The sequence below is a fragment of the Rousettus aegyptiacus genome, unplaced genomic scaffold (assembly GCF_014176215.1).
Source record: "Rousettus aegyptiacus isolate mRouAeg1 unplaced genomic scaffold, mRouAeg1.p scaffold_m13_p_2, whole genome shotgun sequence".
In the NCBI taxonomy this organism is placed as follows: Eukaryota; Metazoa; Chordata; class Mammalia; order Chiroptera; family Pteropodidae; genus Rousettus; species Rousettus aegyptiacus.
In genome coordinates this window covers 96,670,331-96,687,682 of record NW_023416295.1, presented here as the reverse complement: position 1 = coordinate 96,687,682, position 17,352 = coordinate 96,670,331, and the positions used below count along the sequence as shown (strand labels likewise).

General features: G+C 42.2%; 1 protein-coding gene and 1 pseudogene across 4 annotated transcripts in view; both read right to left on the bottom strand.

The window, feature by feature from the left end:
* PRMT8 (protein arginine methyltransferase 8) overlaps positions 1 to 17,352 on the bottom strand; it is an 87,884-nt gene that overhangs the window by 58,563 nt on the left and 11,969 nt on the right. The gene's annotated exons all lie outside the window — the stretch shown is intronic.
* Positions 6,175 to 6,293, bottom strand: LOC118614796 (annotated as a pseudogene).

The following is a 17,352-nucleotide window of genomic DNA, read 5'->3' as shown; positions in this document are numbered from 1 at the left end:
CAACCTGCCTGGCCAGAGGCCCCATGGAGGGACAGAAAGGGGACAGCAGAGCTGGGGACAGCACAAGGGGAGCAGACGAGGGCGTGGAAGGAGGGGCACTCCCAGCGCAGGTCTCACCACATCTTTCTCCCCAGCCGCCTGCCCCTTACTCCCACCTAGCCCACTGTCACATCGAGCCCGGTGCAAGGCCACCCTCAGACACTCATCACTGCCCTTCTTCGTCCACATGTTTACTCACCAGATGTGATCCACACTGTGGTCTATGTAGTTAATCACAGAGTCAGCTCTTCGAGCACTGTCTGCCTCAGTTATGGACCACAGCTTTAACCAAAAGGAGAACACTCCAGTGGTGGAATGTCGGACGGCAGCGAGGTGAGCAAGGGCACGGCTGGGCATGTGGACCTCATTATTGCCCACATACAGTTCTCATGCCTGTCACTGGCCAAAGGCAGCCCGAGTTTTACCCTGATATCTACCTTCCTGCATCCATGTTTCCTAACATCTTGACTAAAAGATGGAACCCAGCAAAGCAATACTGAAGCCAACCTCCTCAGAAGAAAGTGCTCTACTAGATCAAGCACATAGCTCTAGTTCACTGCTCTTCACCTGGGGGTCAGAAGTCTGCTAGTCTGTGGAATGGGGAGAAGGGTCTAGATGCTGTTGGTCCTGCAAGATATTGTTGTCTTCCTGTACATGGACTCCAGGGCCTTCTGGCTTGTTCATTGTCAATGGGCACCCTCACGTGCCTCACTAGAGTCAGCTTTTTAAAGGCATAGACACTCTAGATCCTCCTAGGGCAAGACCAGACACAGATGCATGTCACAGGGTGTCGGCTACTGTCACCCACTGAGACGTTCCTGTTTTACAGTGTCCCTGACTGTAACCGACTTCTCAGCAGAGCCTATCCTCACGCATGTCTTTATTACCTCAAGACTCAAATCTCCTCCAAGGCTGTGCTCCTGGAATCCCCTTCCCTTGGGTCCTGCCACTCGTCATGCTCGGTCCCTGTTGTCCCTCTGGGAAATGCTGCCAGGAGGCCAGCCAGGACCCTTGGCTGAGCCAGGGCTTCAGAGGAGTCTTGGCAGTGGTTCTCAAAGTGTAGTTCCTGGACCACCAGCCTTGGCATCACCTGGGAACTCATAAGAAATGCAAATTCTCGAGCCTTACTGGAAACCACCAAATTAAAACCTCCAGGGTGGGGCCCAGCAATCTATTCCAACAAGCCTTCCACTTGATTCTGATGCATCACAAAGTCTGAGAACCACTGGGCTAAAGTTGCACTTTTCTGCATTGTATTCTACAGAATAGATACTTCTAGAAAAGGGGATTCGTGATACAATAAGTTTGGGCAAATAAGCTAAAGAGAGATCTTTATTTTTTAGCTTTATTGAGGTATAATTGACATATAATACTGTGTAAGTTTAAGGTGTACAATGTAATGATTTGAAATACATATATATTGCAAAAATGTAAGAGACTTCTTAATTGTAATCTTTTTAAGCCTTTCATTGGCTAAAATGAATTGTAAATCTCCAGGAGGGAATTAGGGTATCTTAGTGCTACCAAATTTATGCCTATGGCTCCCTTTTCTCCCAAGAGATCTATAAACATCTCTAGAAATTAATGTTCTGAAGGAACCACATGGCAGACTCTAATTTAGGACAGTGTTTCTCTTTTACAATCTGCATCAGTCACCCTGGGATGGGTCTCAGGCCCCACCCAGACCAACGAAAACAGAGGGTCTGGTAGTGAGACCTAACAAGCTGCATGTTGACCAGCTCCCCCAGTGCTGCCTGTGAAATCCTGCTCCAGACAGGGCTGGAGATAGCAACCTGCCTTCTCTATTCCTCTTACCCCTGCTACAGCCCTCAGAAAACAGCCTGGTGCTGCCTCGGTGCTGCTGTGATTCCCAGACAATGTTTGAGCTGGGTAAAGAACACCTGGAAGAGAGGCAGCCACAGGTTACAGAAGGCACGTTAGTCCTCACATCAAGAGAGCCGAGATCGGGTATGGACTCTGCCACCCTCGGGCTGGATGGCCTAACCTGCTGTCATTGCCAGGGTGACCATGCGGTTCAGTGTGGAGAGTGGTCCTTGGCAGTTTACTCCGTGTGCCAGTGCTTCCCATCAGCCCTGACTGTCTCTTTGTGGTACAACAGCTGTATCTGCTTCAAATCAAAATGGCATTGCACCCACACGGCACTCCCTATCTCCTGGATCAGTAACTGCTAGGAAGGAGTCTACTGGATTGTTGGGCCTGACCTATTTTTTAAATAAACTGGGGCTGTTTTCCAGCTATTAGTCACTTTTCTCCCAAGCCTCCACATATTAAATTCTCTTATATCCTCAGATATTTTGGCTGCAAGAGATGTCAGGTTAATTGGATGCTTGGCTCATGGCTCTTCTTCCTTAATGGACTTAAAAAACAGACTTCCCTTCTTTTTCCTCAAGGCACCAGGAGACTCTTCCTTTCCTTTGACTTGAAGAAAGTCACTGAGCAGTAGGCTTCCCTCTACACTTTCCTTTACAGACATATGCAGAATGACGTAGCCAATCTCCCCGCGCACTCACCTCTCCTGGAGTTGGACTAAGCTTTAGTCCCAGATTTGGGTTAAATCATCCCTGTGGGAACTGAGCTGGGCTCATGAACCCCTACCCCAGGCTGGGGTCATTGGTGGAAGTAAAGAGTATTAGGCAGAGGTCTCACAGATAGACCACTCATGGATTCTGGTCTTGGTTCTCTCTTTCCCTACTCAGGAAGGACACTATGTAAAAGCCATGTAACCTTTCCTTACTTCAGTTTTCTCTTCTGTCAAATAACAACAGTTATGTATCCTGCCTCTTTCACAGGCCTACAGTGAGGACTAAAACTTGCTGAGTGAGTTAATATTTGGAGGAAATTTTCAAGTGTGGTACAGGAGTAGGAGACTACCCTCTCTGGCAATTTGACTCTAGGCCCTGATGCTATTTTTAGGTGTTCTCTAGACTTTTCATGGGCACCAGGAACAGTGACTGTGGCTGTCCTGAACACTCCATTCTGCTGACTACCTGAACCTGGTCCTCACCTTCCACACTGTCCAATCTCTCGGCTCTGTTTCGCCTACCTTCCTCAGAGCTTTTTGAGTATTATATAATTGCTATCTTCAGGAATCTGGCCATTGTGAAAGTCAGTCATTTTCTCCAGCCTCCAACACCTGGTTTTTCCTGTTCCCATTCTAAATTCCTATGGCATATGCCAGTCTAGAGCTTCTGGTTACATTCTGTGTTCTTTTCTTGGCAAACAGTCTTATTCAAATTGCCTCACAATTGTAGGTGTTGTTTCTACAACCAAGAAATAAATCCCTTCAGACCACTAACCAGACCTTAGGTGTCATTGTTTCCCCCTTAACATTTGGTCCAGAGCTTGGGTTCTTTATGGATATGTTGATTACAATGTCCTTACTCTTTAGCTGGGTCAAAATGTTGCCCTTCATAAATAGATTACAAAAGTGGAGTAATGGAGGCTTCTTTCTGGCATGCGCTCAGAGACTTTTCATTCCCCTTGAGAGGATGGAGAGGTGGCAGAAAGACAAAACTAAGAATAATCATCAGAATCCTAATAATGTTCAACACTTTGGAAGGTATGATGGTACTCCGACTGTCTTTACCAAGAAGTGTCTTATCTCTTGGGATTTCTAAAAGACAACATTTTACAAATATAGAATACATTTACAAAGTACCCATAATCCCATCCATATAGACTACAAGTGGCTTCAAGTACAGATTCAAGTGTACTCATTAGACATTTTTCCAACAATCTCTTCACACCCAAGTTGAACAAGGCCAAAATTTCAGGTAATGATGTTGTGACTCAGAGAAGCTAACTGACTGATTCAGCCCGTACAGCCCTGCTGGTCAGGACCCAGGGGTCAACCCCCCCACAGAGTCTCTGGCCACATTATGTGTCCATTAATCAAATGGCTGAAGAAAAGTGAGCTACAAAGCCATGTTATAAGTCAGAAAGAAAATTACAAGTTGTTGGACAAGGCCTCAGCCACAACAACTTAATCCAGATTCTCAACTGGTTTTCATGGACTCATCCAGACACTTTCTTTCCAGTTTTAGCAAACCTCTTTATGCCAAATAAATGCATTTCCATCCCAGATTCCACCCCAGCAGAGGTGACTGACTCTTTTATTCAGAGATTCCAATGTAAGAATTCACTAAAAATATTGACATTCCAGCTAGAAAGGGAACGATGTTAGCCATCTGGTAATATTCAGGTCTATTCCAAAGGTGATCTCAAATTAACTAATGACATATTTTAAGAAACTGGATTTTTAAAAGCATTCCCAGGTAATCGTGATGATCAGTTTAAAAGCTGGACAAAATACAATAAATGATGGTTTTTGAGACACTGAACATCTGGCAATGAAATCCTGTATCCCTGAGAGATGACAAACAAAGTAAAGCCTGTGATAGCCCGGCTTCTTGCCTGGTCTGAGTATCTGAGCAGTGGTATAGGGAGCAAGAGCTAGGAAAATCTCTTAGTGGAAGACACCGATGTGGGAATCATCAGGACAGCAAGGCAGCTAGAGTTTGCAAGGCAGAATACTAGAGGGTAGAAGACTATATAGAGAGAGGGCTTCGGATATCTGGAGAGAATGCCCTCAAGTCTTCAGCTGAGTCTGAGCAAACCAAGCATGTGAAAAAACTACCTGAGGACAGGAAAATAACTATGGAAAAGCTAGAGGGACGAACCTGTGGTACTCATACAGGGAGAGAAATAGTCTTTATGCCCCCAAGCCAGAGTGGAAAACCTCATAATTCATAAATGCTCAGACAAGATTTTTATTTTGTTTTGTTTTGTATTTCCCCTAAGTGGTAGAAATTAGACCTAGATTTAAGACTTCTCTGATTCCACCACACAAAGCTTAAAAGCAAGACTTAAAAGGGTTAAACTTTCCAAGTAATTTAACTGTATTCCAGAAAGAAAAAAAAAAAAGCTTAGAAAACAAAATATCCAAAAATATCCAGCACCCAGTAAGGTCTGGATTCCACACTGTAAGTCATTTAGTCAAAAAGTACCAGGCTTGCCAAAGAAGTGGGAAAATACTATCTACAATGAGGAGAAAAAAATGGTCACTCTACATTAACCCAGAAAGGACACAGATGATGGAATTAGTAGACAAGGTCATTAAAATTATTATTGTAACTTTATTTCATATGTTAAGTAAAGACATGGAAGGTATAAAAATGACCCAAACTGATATAATAACTATATGTGATAAAAAAAAAAAAATACAATGAATTAGGTTAACAGCAGATTAGAAATTACAGAAGAAAAGATTAGTGAACTTGAAACAAGGCAATAGAAACTATCCAAAATAAGACTGAAAAAAGACTAGAGTATTAATGAGCTATGGAACAACTTCAAGTGGCTTGGTACCCAAAAGAGGGGGAAACAGAAAAGTATCTAAAGAAATATAGGAATGATGGCTGAAATTTTCCAAATAAATAAGAACCATAAACTCAATAAACCCCAAGGACAAAAATAAGACCAACAAACAAACAAACAAACAAACCTAAATCAAATTATATCATAATCAAATTGCTTAAAATCACTGATAAATAAAATTTTTTTTAAAGCATCCAGAGGAGGAATAAAGACATGCTAAATACAGAGGAACTAATATAAGAATGATGGCCAACTTCCTCTAAGAAACAACACAAGCCAGAAGAAAAAGCAGCAATACCTTAAAAGTATTGAAATGAAAAAAGAAAAACTATCAGTTTAAAATTCTATACACAGTCTAAATAGCTTTCAAAAAAATTAAGGCAAAGTAAGATTTCTTTTTTTTTTGAAACATACTAAAGCTGAAAGTTTTCTTTATCCACAGACCCACACTATGAGAAATGTTAAAGGACATCCTTCAGACATAAGAAAAAAATCTGGATCTATGCCAAGAATGAAATGCTCTGGAAATGGTAAATACATGGGTAAATATAAAAGATGTATTTCTTATTGTTTAAATCTCTTTAAATAACCATTGATTGGTTTAAATAAAAAAATAATAATGTATCGTGGGATTATAACATATGTAGGAATAAAATATGTAATATCAATAATGCAAAGGACAAAAGGGGAGAAATGGAAGTATATTGTTATAAGATTCTGGTTATTTTTTTTTTTTAACACCTACGGCACCTGGTATTCCTAGGTGGTCTCCCATCCAAGTACTAACCAGGCCCAACCCTGCTTAGCTTCTGAGATCAGATGAAATTGGGCATGTTCAGGGTGGCATGGAAGTAAACGAGATTCTTATAATATATGTGAGGTACTATAATATTACTTGAAGATAGATTGTGTTAAGTTCAATATATATTCTACAAACTCTAAAACGGCCACTTTATAAAAGCATGTGAAGTTATATATAATAAGCCAGACAAGGAAATAAAATGTTATCATAAGAAATACTCGACTATTGCACCCCAAAAGGGCTTTAAAAAAGTATAAGAGTAACAAAAAAAGGATATGTTATATAGAAACAAATAGGAAGATGATAAATTTAAATCCAACAGCATCGATACGATATTTATATTTAATTACATTAAATTTACATTACATTACACTAAATATAAATGATCTAAATACCTGAATAAAAAAGCAAAGGTTGCCATATTAGATTTTAAAAACAACTATATGTCATCCTGTTTGAAATTTACTTGAAGTTAAAAAAAGTTAAATCGATGAAAAAAATACCATGATAACTCAAATGAAAAGCTAGAGTTGCTATATTAATATCAGTCAAAGTAAATTTCAGAGCAAATAATATCAGGAAATAGAGGAAGTTGTCATAATGATAAAGGAGTCACTTTATCTAGAGGACATAATAATTTCAAATGTTTATTCATCTAATAAAAGACATGCAAAATATATGAAGCAAAAACTGACAGAACCAATCTTTAGCAAAATGCAAATTGAACCTACAAGGAGATAGATATTACCTCATACCTGTTAAGATGGCTGATATTCAAAAAAATAAACAGAAAATAAGTGTTAGCCAGGATGTGAAGAAATTGGAACCCTGTGTACTGTTGTTGGGAACGTAAAATGCTATGGCCACTGTATAGTGTGCTTCCTCAAAAAATTAAAGATAGAAATACCATATGATCCACCAATTTCACGTCTAGGTATGTATGCAAAAGAATTGAAAGCAGAGAGATATTTGTATACCCACGTTTATAGTGGCATTATTTACAATAGCTAAAAAGTAAAAGCAATCCAGTTTTTACCGACGGATGAATAGACAAGCAGAATGTGGTACATACATACAACAAAATATTATTTGGCCTTAAAAAGGAGAGAAATTCTGACATGTGCTACAACATGAATGAACTTTGAAGATATTATGCAAAGTGAAATAAGTCAGTCACAAAAAGACAGATACTGTAGGATTCCACCTACATGAGGTGTTTAGAGTAGTCATATCCATAGAAACAGAAAGAATGGTGGTTGCTAGGAGCTGGGGGCAAAGGAGAATGGAGAGTTAGTATTTAATGGGTATAGAATTTCAATTTTTCAAGATGAAGAGTTCTGGAGATGGGTGGTAGTAATAGTCACGTAATGTGAATATACTTAATGCCATTGAGTATATTCACGCTATAAACTTAATGGTTAAGAGAGTAAATTCTAAGTTATGCTTATTTGACTGTGATGGAAAAAAAAACTGGAGGCAAAAAAAAAATCAGATTTAGATAGCCAAATCTGATTTAGTGATTCGAAAACCACTAAAAATAAGGAGTCCTAAGAAGTCTAGATGCAGCATTTACCACTCTATCTTCCTATCACTTTCCAAAGTCTCAAATCAAAAACTGAGGCAGGGGCGGGGATGATGGCGGAAAATACAACATATTAAGCATTTGCTTGTCAAATTAACACCTAGTGTGAACTCGCTCGTTGGGTGCCTTTGCTTCTGAAAGGAGGAAGAAGGTACTCCTTTAGTTTTAATAATGATGGGAAAGAGGGAGAAGACAAGTCCAAGAGGTTATTTTTCCGGGGAATACCTATGGGTTCTGGAGCCTAGGAAAGTCTTATCTAAGGAAAGTCTTCCTTAGCCCAGGAAGGCCATGTGCTAAAGAGATTTAGGAAGGCCAGAGTCCATCTGCCATCTCCTCAATGTTCTGGGGTTCTGAACTTTTATTCCTGAACTCCTGCATCCTCTACTTGCCTATAAGGCCCTGCAACCTCTCCAGCTCTCTCCTGCTATTTAGTCTCTGTCACCCTGGCCTTTATTGTGCTCCTTGTACACCCCAGAACTTGATCCCACCTAGGGACTTTGCACCAGCTGTTTCCCTATATATTTAAATGGTTCACTCTTTCACCTCTTTCAAGTCTTTATTTAAACATCACCTTTGTAGAGTGGACTCTTCAGGCTACTCTATCTGAAAACACCCCCACCTCTATCACATTCTATTCCCGTACCTTCTTTATTTTTCTTCGGAACTCTTATCAATACCTGACACTGGTTCGTTAATTTCTTTATATCCGTCCTCCCCATGAAATGAAAACTCTATAAATGTAGGTAGGCAGCATCAGACTCTACTGTAATCCCAGCTTGCAGAACAATGCCTGACACTGAGTAGGTGTTCAATAAATATTTGTTGAAGGCATGAAAAAAAATGAGCAAATGAATGAATGATTTGATTCCCTTAACAAGGTGTATGGGGGAAATGTGCAAAGAAAAGGGCTGAAAAGCTCAGTGACAGAGTGGCTGGAAGTCAACCCCAGAGGCTCACTCTCAGTCCCACTCCAGGCAACTCCATCCCAGAGAGCAACAAGGGAAACACAGGAAAGAAAGGCATTTCCCCTACCTGTTGAAGCTTGACTCTGACCCACTCCATGCTGGCTCTGAAATGCTCCCTTGCATGAACGGCCTGCTATGCCCTGCTTTTTCTCAGGAGAGCACTCCAGAGCCTAGGAAAGCTAGGTTAGCTTTGTCTATGAAGCCAAAGTGTAAGCTGGAGCTACTAGAGTCCTTACAGATAAAGTCCAAATTCATTTGCAAGGCTTACCATCCCCAACTCCCCTCCATGATCTGACTCCTTGCCTACTCATCAGGTCTCTCCTCAAATGCTGTTTCAGTCCTAATGTCCTTCTCTGTGTCCCCTATTTCACTGTACCTGTGCCTCCTGGCCTTACCTAGACTAGCCAATTCCTCCCTCTCTCCTGCCCCCTACCTGCCCATATCCACGCCTGGACAATTCCAGTAAGTCTTCAAGAAGGCTCAGATGTCATTCCCTATAGCAAGTCCACTTTGATCACCTTCCTCCACCAAGTTAAATGCCCTGGTGAAGAAATTAGTCACAATACATATAATCTTCCCATTAGAGAAAGACAGATCTCAACAGAATGACAGGTCCTCAGTACTTTATCAGGCTCCATTCTAAGGACAGCATTTTACATTGCTTATAGGAGGGTCACAAAGTCTCTTACTAGGTATCATGGGATTTCCTCACAGTTCCTTTCCACCTGGGTGTCATGAAATTTCCTCTCCTACGCAACCACCAGGCAGTTCTCACAGGAGGGTTTAGATTTCATCTCTGCATAAAAGAAAGCCTGTGGTTTTGATGTTAAGGAATGGAGGGAATTGAAGCATGCAGTCTTCAGGGGGCCTGCCTTCGCCTCTCTTCTTCCTGTACTGCCATTCTTAGTAAATGGTGAAGTCTTATTTTAAATTAGGAGTCTTGTCCTTTTGCCCCAACAGCTCCTCTCCACAGGTGGTTCCTTGGCACCCCTCCTACTGTCCTCACAATACCCCTGTAACTGCTGGTATCCTCTCCTACTCCCCTTCCAAAGCAAAAGTTCCTCAAAAGCGAGGACTGCTTCTTACTAAGTTGCATCCCCAGGGCGTGTCATAACACATAGCATGCGATTGACACATCATACATTCTCAGTAAATGCTTATTGAAGGTATGATTGATTGAGTGAATAGATAGATGCATGGACAAATAGCCCTGCAGAGGAGACAGAGACTCAAAGAGTTTAAGTGGCTTCCCCCCAGGTTTATGATGTCAGCAAATGACAAACTCAGGGTTTCCAAGCTGCCAGGATTAGCCCTAGGCAGGATTCCTTAGCACTTGAAATGTCTCTTCAGAATCCAGTCTCTCCTTCCATTCCCCAGGCGTCTTCCCAGATGACTAGGGTCCATATGCCATCTCGGTTCCTTTAGGCCTAACTTTAATATGCAAACCAGGTGGCTTTTCTGAATTCATCCAAGACAGGTGAGCACCTAGCAATCCTAATTAACACTCATAATCACAAATGAAGCAACAACCATGTGTTGACCAGGCCCTACGCTAAGTGCATTTTCACTATCATTTCATATCAATGTTTTGAAGAAAAAATACATGATTCTGATTTTTTATATAAGGAAAATGAGGCTCAGAAAAAAAATAAGTAACTAGTTCAAGATCATAGACTTAGAAATTGGAAGAACATGGAGTCAAGCCTACAGAAAACTGCCTCCCATATTTTAATATAGATTCATGAGAGGAAGTCTTGTTTCAAGGTCAAGATTTTGAGGTACAGGTGGGCAATAATGACAACTCCTACCCAAAATGTTTTCCAAACAAAGTTATCCCTTTCAGGCCCAGTGATGTAGCATTCTGGGCTCCCTCTTAAATACCTCACCATTTTTCCAATAGGACCAAATATTTGTCTCTCTCCTTAATCACGCTACTCTGGAACTCCTCTTCAGCAAACTGATGAGGGCATTCCTTTATCCAGGCTTGTAAAAAGATCTTGAAGAGGAAAGATTCTAATTGGGCAGTTTTCAAAGGCTCAGGGATACAGAGATCCTCAGTCCCAGAGCCAGGATCACATGATGAGAAAAAGCCCACGCTTGGATCTAGGAGCTCTTATTTTGGGTCCCAGCTTTGCCCCTATCTTGCTGTGTGTGCATCTTCAAGTCAGCCTTTACTCTCTTCTGGCCTTAGATTCCCATCTCAGAAAGAGAAGGGAGTGAATTCAATACTATGGATTGAGGGGGTGGAGGGGAATGGCATCGATGATAGAGGCTCTGTTTATCTCTCTGGTGACCAAATCAAAGTTGTGACAGAAACAAGGAGCAGCAGCAAGGAAAAATCACCTGGGATCTAGATGAACAAGCATACAACTATGGAGAAATCCAAGAAAGCACCCTGCAACGGCAGGAGGCAGGGCTGGGCGAGGACACGGGGCTGCCCAGTCCTGAGGGGCTGAATGAGATGGAGGCAGCAGCAGCGGCAGAAGCCTCTTAAAGGGGCAGCAACCATCAGTGGCTTTTCTTGGTGACGGACCTCACTGTGAGCACCAGTGACGATTTGGCAACGCACAGGGGGCACCAGGGACTTACAGGGAGACATTGTCGGAGTGAAGGCCGAGGGGAGACTCACTCTGTACAGAAGTGCCAGTGGTATCCATTGTTTCCTGTTGAGCCCTCCCCACTACCAGTGCTCTGGATACAGCTTCGCCATAGCCGTGATGTCACCAAACTGGATAACAGAGATCGCTCCCCTCAGAGGATTCCGTGAAACCCGCCTCCCCCAACTCACGGCCCCACCCAAGCCACATCCAGGTGTATCCTCAGTGAGTCAGGTGCTCCTTGCTGAGACTTACACTGAAGGAGGCAGCTGCCCTCAGTTTCTCTTGTGGCCTTTTGAAGCAACTATGAGCACAGCATCTGTGGATTGCTTGCTAAATCTTAACAGGTGGCCCCAGAGGGGTAGAGGCTTGGGCTAAATTTGGCCTACAGCTGAACGCCTCTCAGGACTGTGCCACTGGACACCTACCACACAAAGCCACACTAATAAGACCAGGAGGCTTAGCAGCTTTGCTTAGTGCATAGAAACAGACATGGAAAGGCAGCCAATATGGGAAAACAAAGAAGCAGAAACCATATGAGAGAACAGAACAGAGATCCAGATACAATGGAATCAAGTCATCTAACATATGCAGAGTTCAAAACACTGGTTATAAAGATGCTCAAGGAACTTTTGGTAAGAGAACTTTAAAAAAGATAAAAAATACAAAAATGGAAATGGAAATTATAAAAGAAAACCAGTCTGAAATGAAAAATACATTATCTGAGATGCAAAGTATATTAAATGGAATAAACAAAGGAATAAACAAAGTGAATAAAGAAAAAGATCAAATTCCCTATCTAGAGGATGGGAGAGCCAAGGACACTCAACCAGAATGGCAAGAGATAAGATGCCAAGACTATAAAAATAATTTAAGAAGCATATGAGAAACTATTAATGGTCCAAATATCCATTCAATCGGTGTTACTGAAGAAAATCAAGATGTTGAACAGCTGTTTGAAGAAATAATGATGGAAAACTCCCTAACCTGAAGGAAATGTACATAAAACCCCAGGAAGCTCAGAGAATTCCAAAAATCAGGGATCCAAAGAGGGCCCCACCAAGACACATTATAATTAAAAGGCCAAAGTTTAAATAGAAAGAAAGAATATTAAAAGCAGCAAGAGAAAAACAGATAGTTACTAAAAAGGGAACACCCGTAAGACTGGCAGCTGATTTCTCAAAAGAAACTATCTTTTGAGAAAGACTCAGAAAGACTTGGCAAAAAATATTCAACAGGATGAAGCCCCAGGATCTACAACCGAGAATAATTTATCCAACAAAACTATCATTTAGAGTTGAAGGACAGATAAAGAACTTCCCAGACAAAAAATAAGCTAAAGAAATTTAACACCAGCAAGCCAGTATTACAGGAAATGTTGGAGGGACTTCTTTAAGAAGAAACAACATGTATCAAAAACAGGAATAAAGAATGGTAACAACTACATTTGTATCTATAAATACCTTAAGTGGAAAAGAATTAAGGGTGCTAACCAAAAGATAGAGTGGCTGAAAGGATAAGAAAACAAGACTCCTACATATGAAAAGGAAAGAGAAGGAAAAAGATATTGCTTTGATGGACCTGGAAGGTATTTAAGTCAGACATGGAAAGATAAACACTATATGACTCCACTTAAATGCAGAATCTAAGGAATAAAAAGAACAAACTAATCAAAAACAGACTCACAAATATAGCGGACAATTTGGTGACAGACAGAAGGGAGGGCTGGGAGAATGGGGTGAAGGGTTAAAGAAGTACAAATTAGTACTTGGGGATGGGGAGCGTGGCATAAGGAATGCAGTTAGCATTAATATGTTGGCCAGGTGGAGAATCAGGGGAGGGAGGGACCAATTAGAGGGATCATCTCACAAACTATACAGATGTCTAACCAATATACTGTATATTAAAATGAAAATACTATGGATTAAAGAGGCATGATTAAGGACACCAAGCAAGTGACGTATATTAGTGGAGTAACTGGGTTTAGGTGATAAAACCATGGGTAGCAGGGGAACCCGGGCAGGTAGAGAAAGAACACCTCTTTTGGGAGATGGTCAATGTCTCACGCTTTTATCTTCTGATCAAAAGATCGTATGTAAGATACCATCACACTTAGAAGAGAGCCTCCAGACATCATTAGGCCTACACCCCACCTTGAGAACCAGGAGGATGCCTAATCCAACTTATATTGGAACTTATGTTGGTGATCTCCAATGAAAGAACTGATACATTCAGAAAGGCTCCAAGAGTTTAGGTGAGCACCCCCTCTCCAAACTGTATCCTGCAGCCTGAAATGCCAGTCACACTCCAATAGCAATCTGATCACTGGTTCCAGACCAGCCAGTGCTCTGATGTGGCACCAAGCTTGGAGGAAAGTGAACTCTTTGGCTTTCTATAGGGGATGAGACTACATCGAAGGAAGCAGAAAAGAGGATGAATTTAGCAGAGATAGGAAAATAAACAGCAACCCAACTCATGGGACCATAAGAGCTGAGAGCCTGGCTGTGGCCCTGAAGCCAACCCTCTGACCTTGACAAAGTACCTCTCCTTTGTCCAGCTTCCCTCTCCAAAAGATAGTAATAATCACTCTTGACTCTTTCTTCCACTGGCTCCTCCTTACCCTTCAGGATTTAGGGCCTAGAAAAGGATTCCAAGATATGCTAAGTCACCCTAAGTTCCTTGGAGGAAATCATTGGAACAATACCTGACAGAATTGTGATTATTCATTGCCTAAAATTGGACCGAATGAAGTACTGAAAAATAATATACTGTAGGGAATGAATCTGCTGAGGCAATGAACTGAATTAAAATCGTTGCTATTAACATTTTCCCAAGACTGGTAACTTTTGATGCCTTCTTAATTCACGCACTGGCTCTTATCTCCAGAGCCTTGAAAGGGACTGATGCCTTGCACTGCCCTGATGCTGATGGGAAAGTAACATGGAAGCAGCAAGTTTACCATGGAAAGAGAAGATAGTACGCACGCTCTCACAGAGTGCAGTTTACTCACTAAAAACTGCAATGGGAAGAACAGAATTAACATCTTGAAACCCGAAAGGGATCTCGGTGAGTTGCCAGGTAAGATGTTATTAATGAGGACCAAAGAGCCTAGGGGATTAAGGGGGGTCCCGCAGCCAGTTACTCAACTTAAACATAAAACCACTGCTCAAGCCAAGATACAAGGGAAATTAAACAGGAGTTAGCTGTTCAACAACACATATGATATCTGGTTTAGAAATCAGAGCTCTGCAAAGAGACTTCCAGAATCCCCAAGACCAAGCCCATTGTATCGTAACAGAGAGAGAGAAAAAGAGGGCGTGGAAGCTCACATTAGATCTTTCTGAGACGATTGGATGATGCTGGGGTATTGAACAACGTGTCACATAAGGAGTTACCGGGACATCTCCTTATGAATTCAGCCACTTCTCCAGGTTGACAACCTATCATAGTCTTTATCCTTCTTCCTCCCAAAGGATTATGCCGCACAGTGAGTGCAAAGCCACTGAGAACCTCCAGCTCCTTGATTCCTGGTTTTACAGTGCTCTCAGGGTCAAATACAGTCTCAGAAAAAGACCTATGCCAGAGTCAGCACATTGCAGAGCCTGCACTATGTCACCCAGGTCTCCTGAATCCCATGAACTTTATCCTGAATTTATGTGATACCCAAGTATCTCCACTAAGACCAAAATGAGGTGGAGAATAGTGATCCCTGATGTTAACTCACAATGACAGCCAGCTGCAGAACTACATTGCTCCTCTGAACAAACAATCTCCACCCATAACTCATTCGCTCACTCATTCATTCATTCATTCATTCATTTGTTCTATCATTTAACCAATGTCTACTGAGTCCCTTTGTAGTCCAGGCATTGTGCTGCAGTGTGGAGAATAGACTGGCAAGAAGCAAGAGCAGAGACTAGGAAGCTAGAGATAATGAGCGTCCGTTCAGGGATAAGGAGAAGGAGATTGAAGTAAACAATGTGAAGAAAGTAGCATTTGCAGGATTTTGATATAAATTATCTGGAATTGGGGTAGGAGAGGTGGGAGTAAGAGAGGCCTGTAGTGTGATTCCTGATTTCTTGCTAGAGTGAAGGAGAGAACAGCAGCGTCCTTCATGGAGAGAGTCATAAGGGGAAGAACAGATGAGCAAGTTCGGGAGAAGATAAGGAACTTAGTTTTGGCCATGATGAATTGGAAATGCCTGAAGAATAATGAGGAAGAGAAATCCATCCAGAAGTATAGGTCTGGGTGTCACAAGTCATGGCAAAGGGATAGATCATTTCCAATAATCTGGACACAGCATCATTAAGAAATGGACAAGGAAGAAGGATCCATATGAAAGTTTGAGAGAGGACAGTGATCAGAGACGTGGGAGAGGCAGGAGAAAGTAGGGCTTAAGATCTCAAAGAGGAGAGGGTATCTAGAAAAATGCAATGACCAACAATAACTAATAGCTTTGGCTGGTCAGGTGAAATGATAATCCATTGCAATGGGTAGCAAAGGGGTCTCCAAGGCTGGTGGCAAAAGCATGTCAGAGGAAGGAATTGCAAGGATGGCCATAGAATGCTCCCTACCCCAAGTCCCTAGTGTGGAACTCCGCTGCTGCACCAGGCATAGTATCCAAAAAAATACAAAATCCTGCTTCGAGCTCGCATCCTGGGAGATAAGCCAGGTCTCAGCACTTTAGAAATAATGGTCCAGCACACATACTGGGGAAGATAAAGAAGTATGGCTTCAATAGATTCGAAACTCAAATCTTCCTTTTCTTTTTCCTTTACCCCTGTAGACATTTGGAACAGGCTAGATCCATGACACCTGAGTAAGTTTATATATCAATACCTGGTCAGGCAGGGAGTTGGATTCTCTTCAACATCCAGGTCTACAGAGCCCAGAGCCAGGAATTTGGGTCTGTCTCCCACTGGCAGCTGAATAGTAAGCCCTTTGCTGTTTCTCTTGCCTATAAAAGAAAGAGCTATTGCTCTAAGAAGCACAGAAGCCCATGCTGGGGAAAGTGGGAGAGAAAGGAGACTGAACTAGCAGGCAGAGAGCCAAAATGAAGGCAGAGGTTTCTGGAAGGTCTCTCTTCTGCAGATAAATGCTCACCTGCAAGCTGCTTACCCTTACATCCTTTTGTTCAAGGCATGGCCCTAGAGGAGACCAGCTCCCCACCAAGCCCAAGTCCAGATCTACAACAGCATCTCGCTTTTACCCGAACCTCCATTTCCTATGCCATTTGCCACCTAGGGAGAAAACATCTCCCATCTTCAACAACACGAATTTAGCACATGTGGGCATGTCTGGAAGGGGAAGCCATGTGGAGGGTGGCACTGAGCTCGGTTCCAATTCCACTGACAACTCATTGAGAGGAACTGGCACAAAGTTACACTGGGAGGCACTTGGGATAGCAAGGTGTTGACAACAAAGTTTAAGACTTGCACATACCTCTTCCTTATTCAAATGTTCTCATGTGTATTGACTCCATTTATTCCAGGGCACCCCATCAAGTGGGATAAATTAGGGTCACCTCATCCAATTTTCATATGAGTAACACAGTTAGAGGACAACAGATCATGGATCATGGGTTCTGTCTTTTGGGTCTCTACTCTTTCTTTGCTACCAGAGATCAGCCGATGGCCTAACGAACTCAAGGGAAGTTGAGGCATTTCCTTTCTGGGGCTCAGGATAGAGGCCGACTGTCTTGACTAGATCATGTGGGGTACCCTCCAGAGTGGGGGGAATGGGTCGAACAAGCTCTGAGACTCTGATTGCTAAAGCTAAGGCAGAACTGGAAGAAGAAAGGAAGGTGGGCACAGGTCTGACGGAGCTTCAGCCAAAAAAAAAAAAAAAAAGCCACAGCTCTGGCCTTGTGGACAAAGTCCCAGCACCTGCAGCACTGGCAGCCTAAGCCATTGGTTTGGTTTCCTTCACAGCCTGGAATATGGAGCAATTTATTTTTAACTTTATAGATGG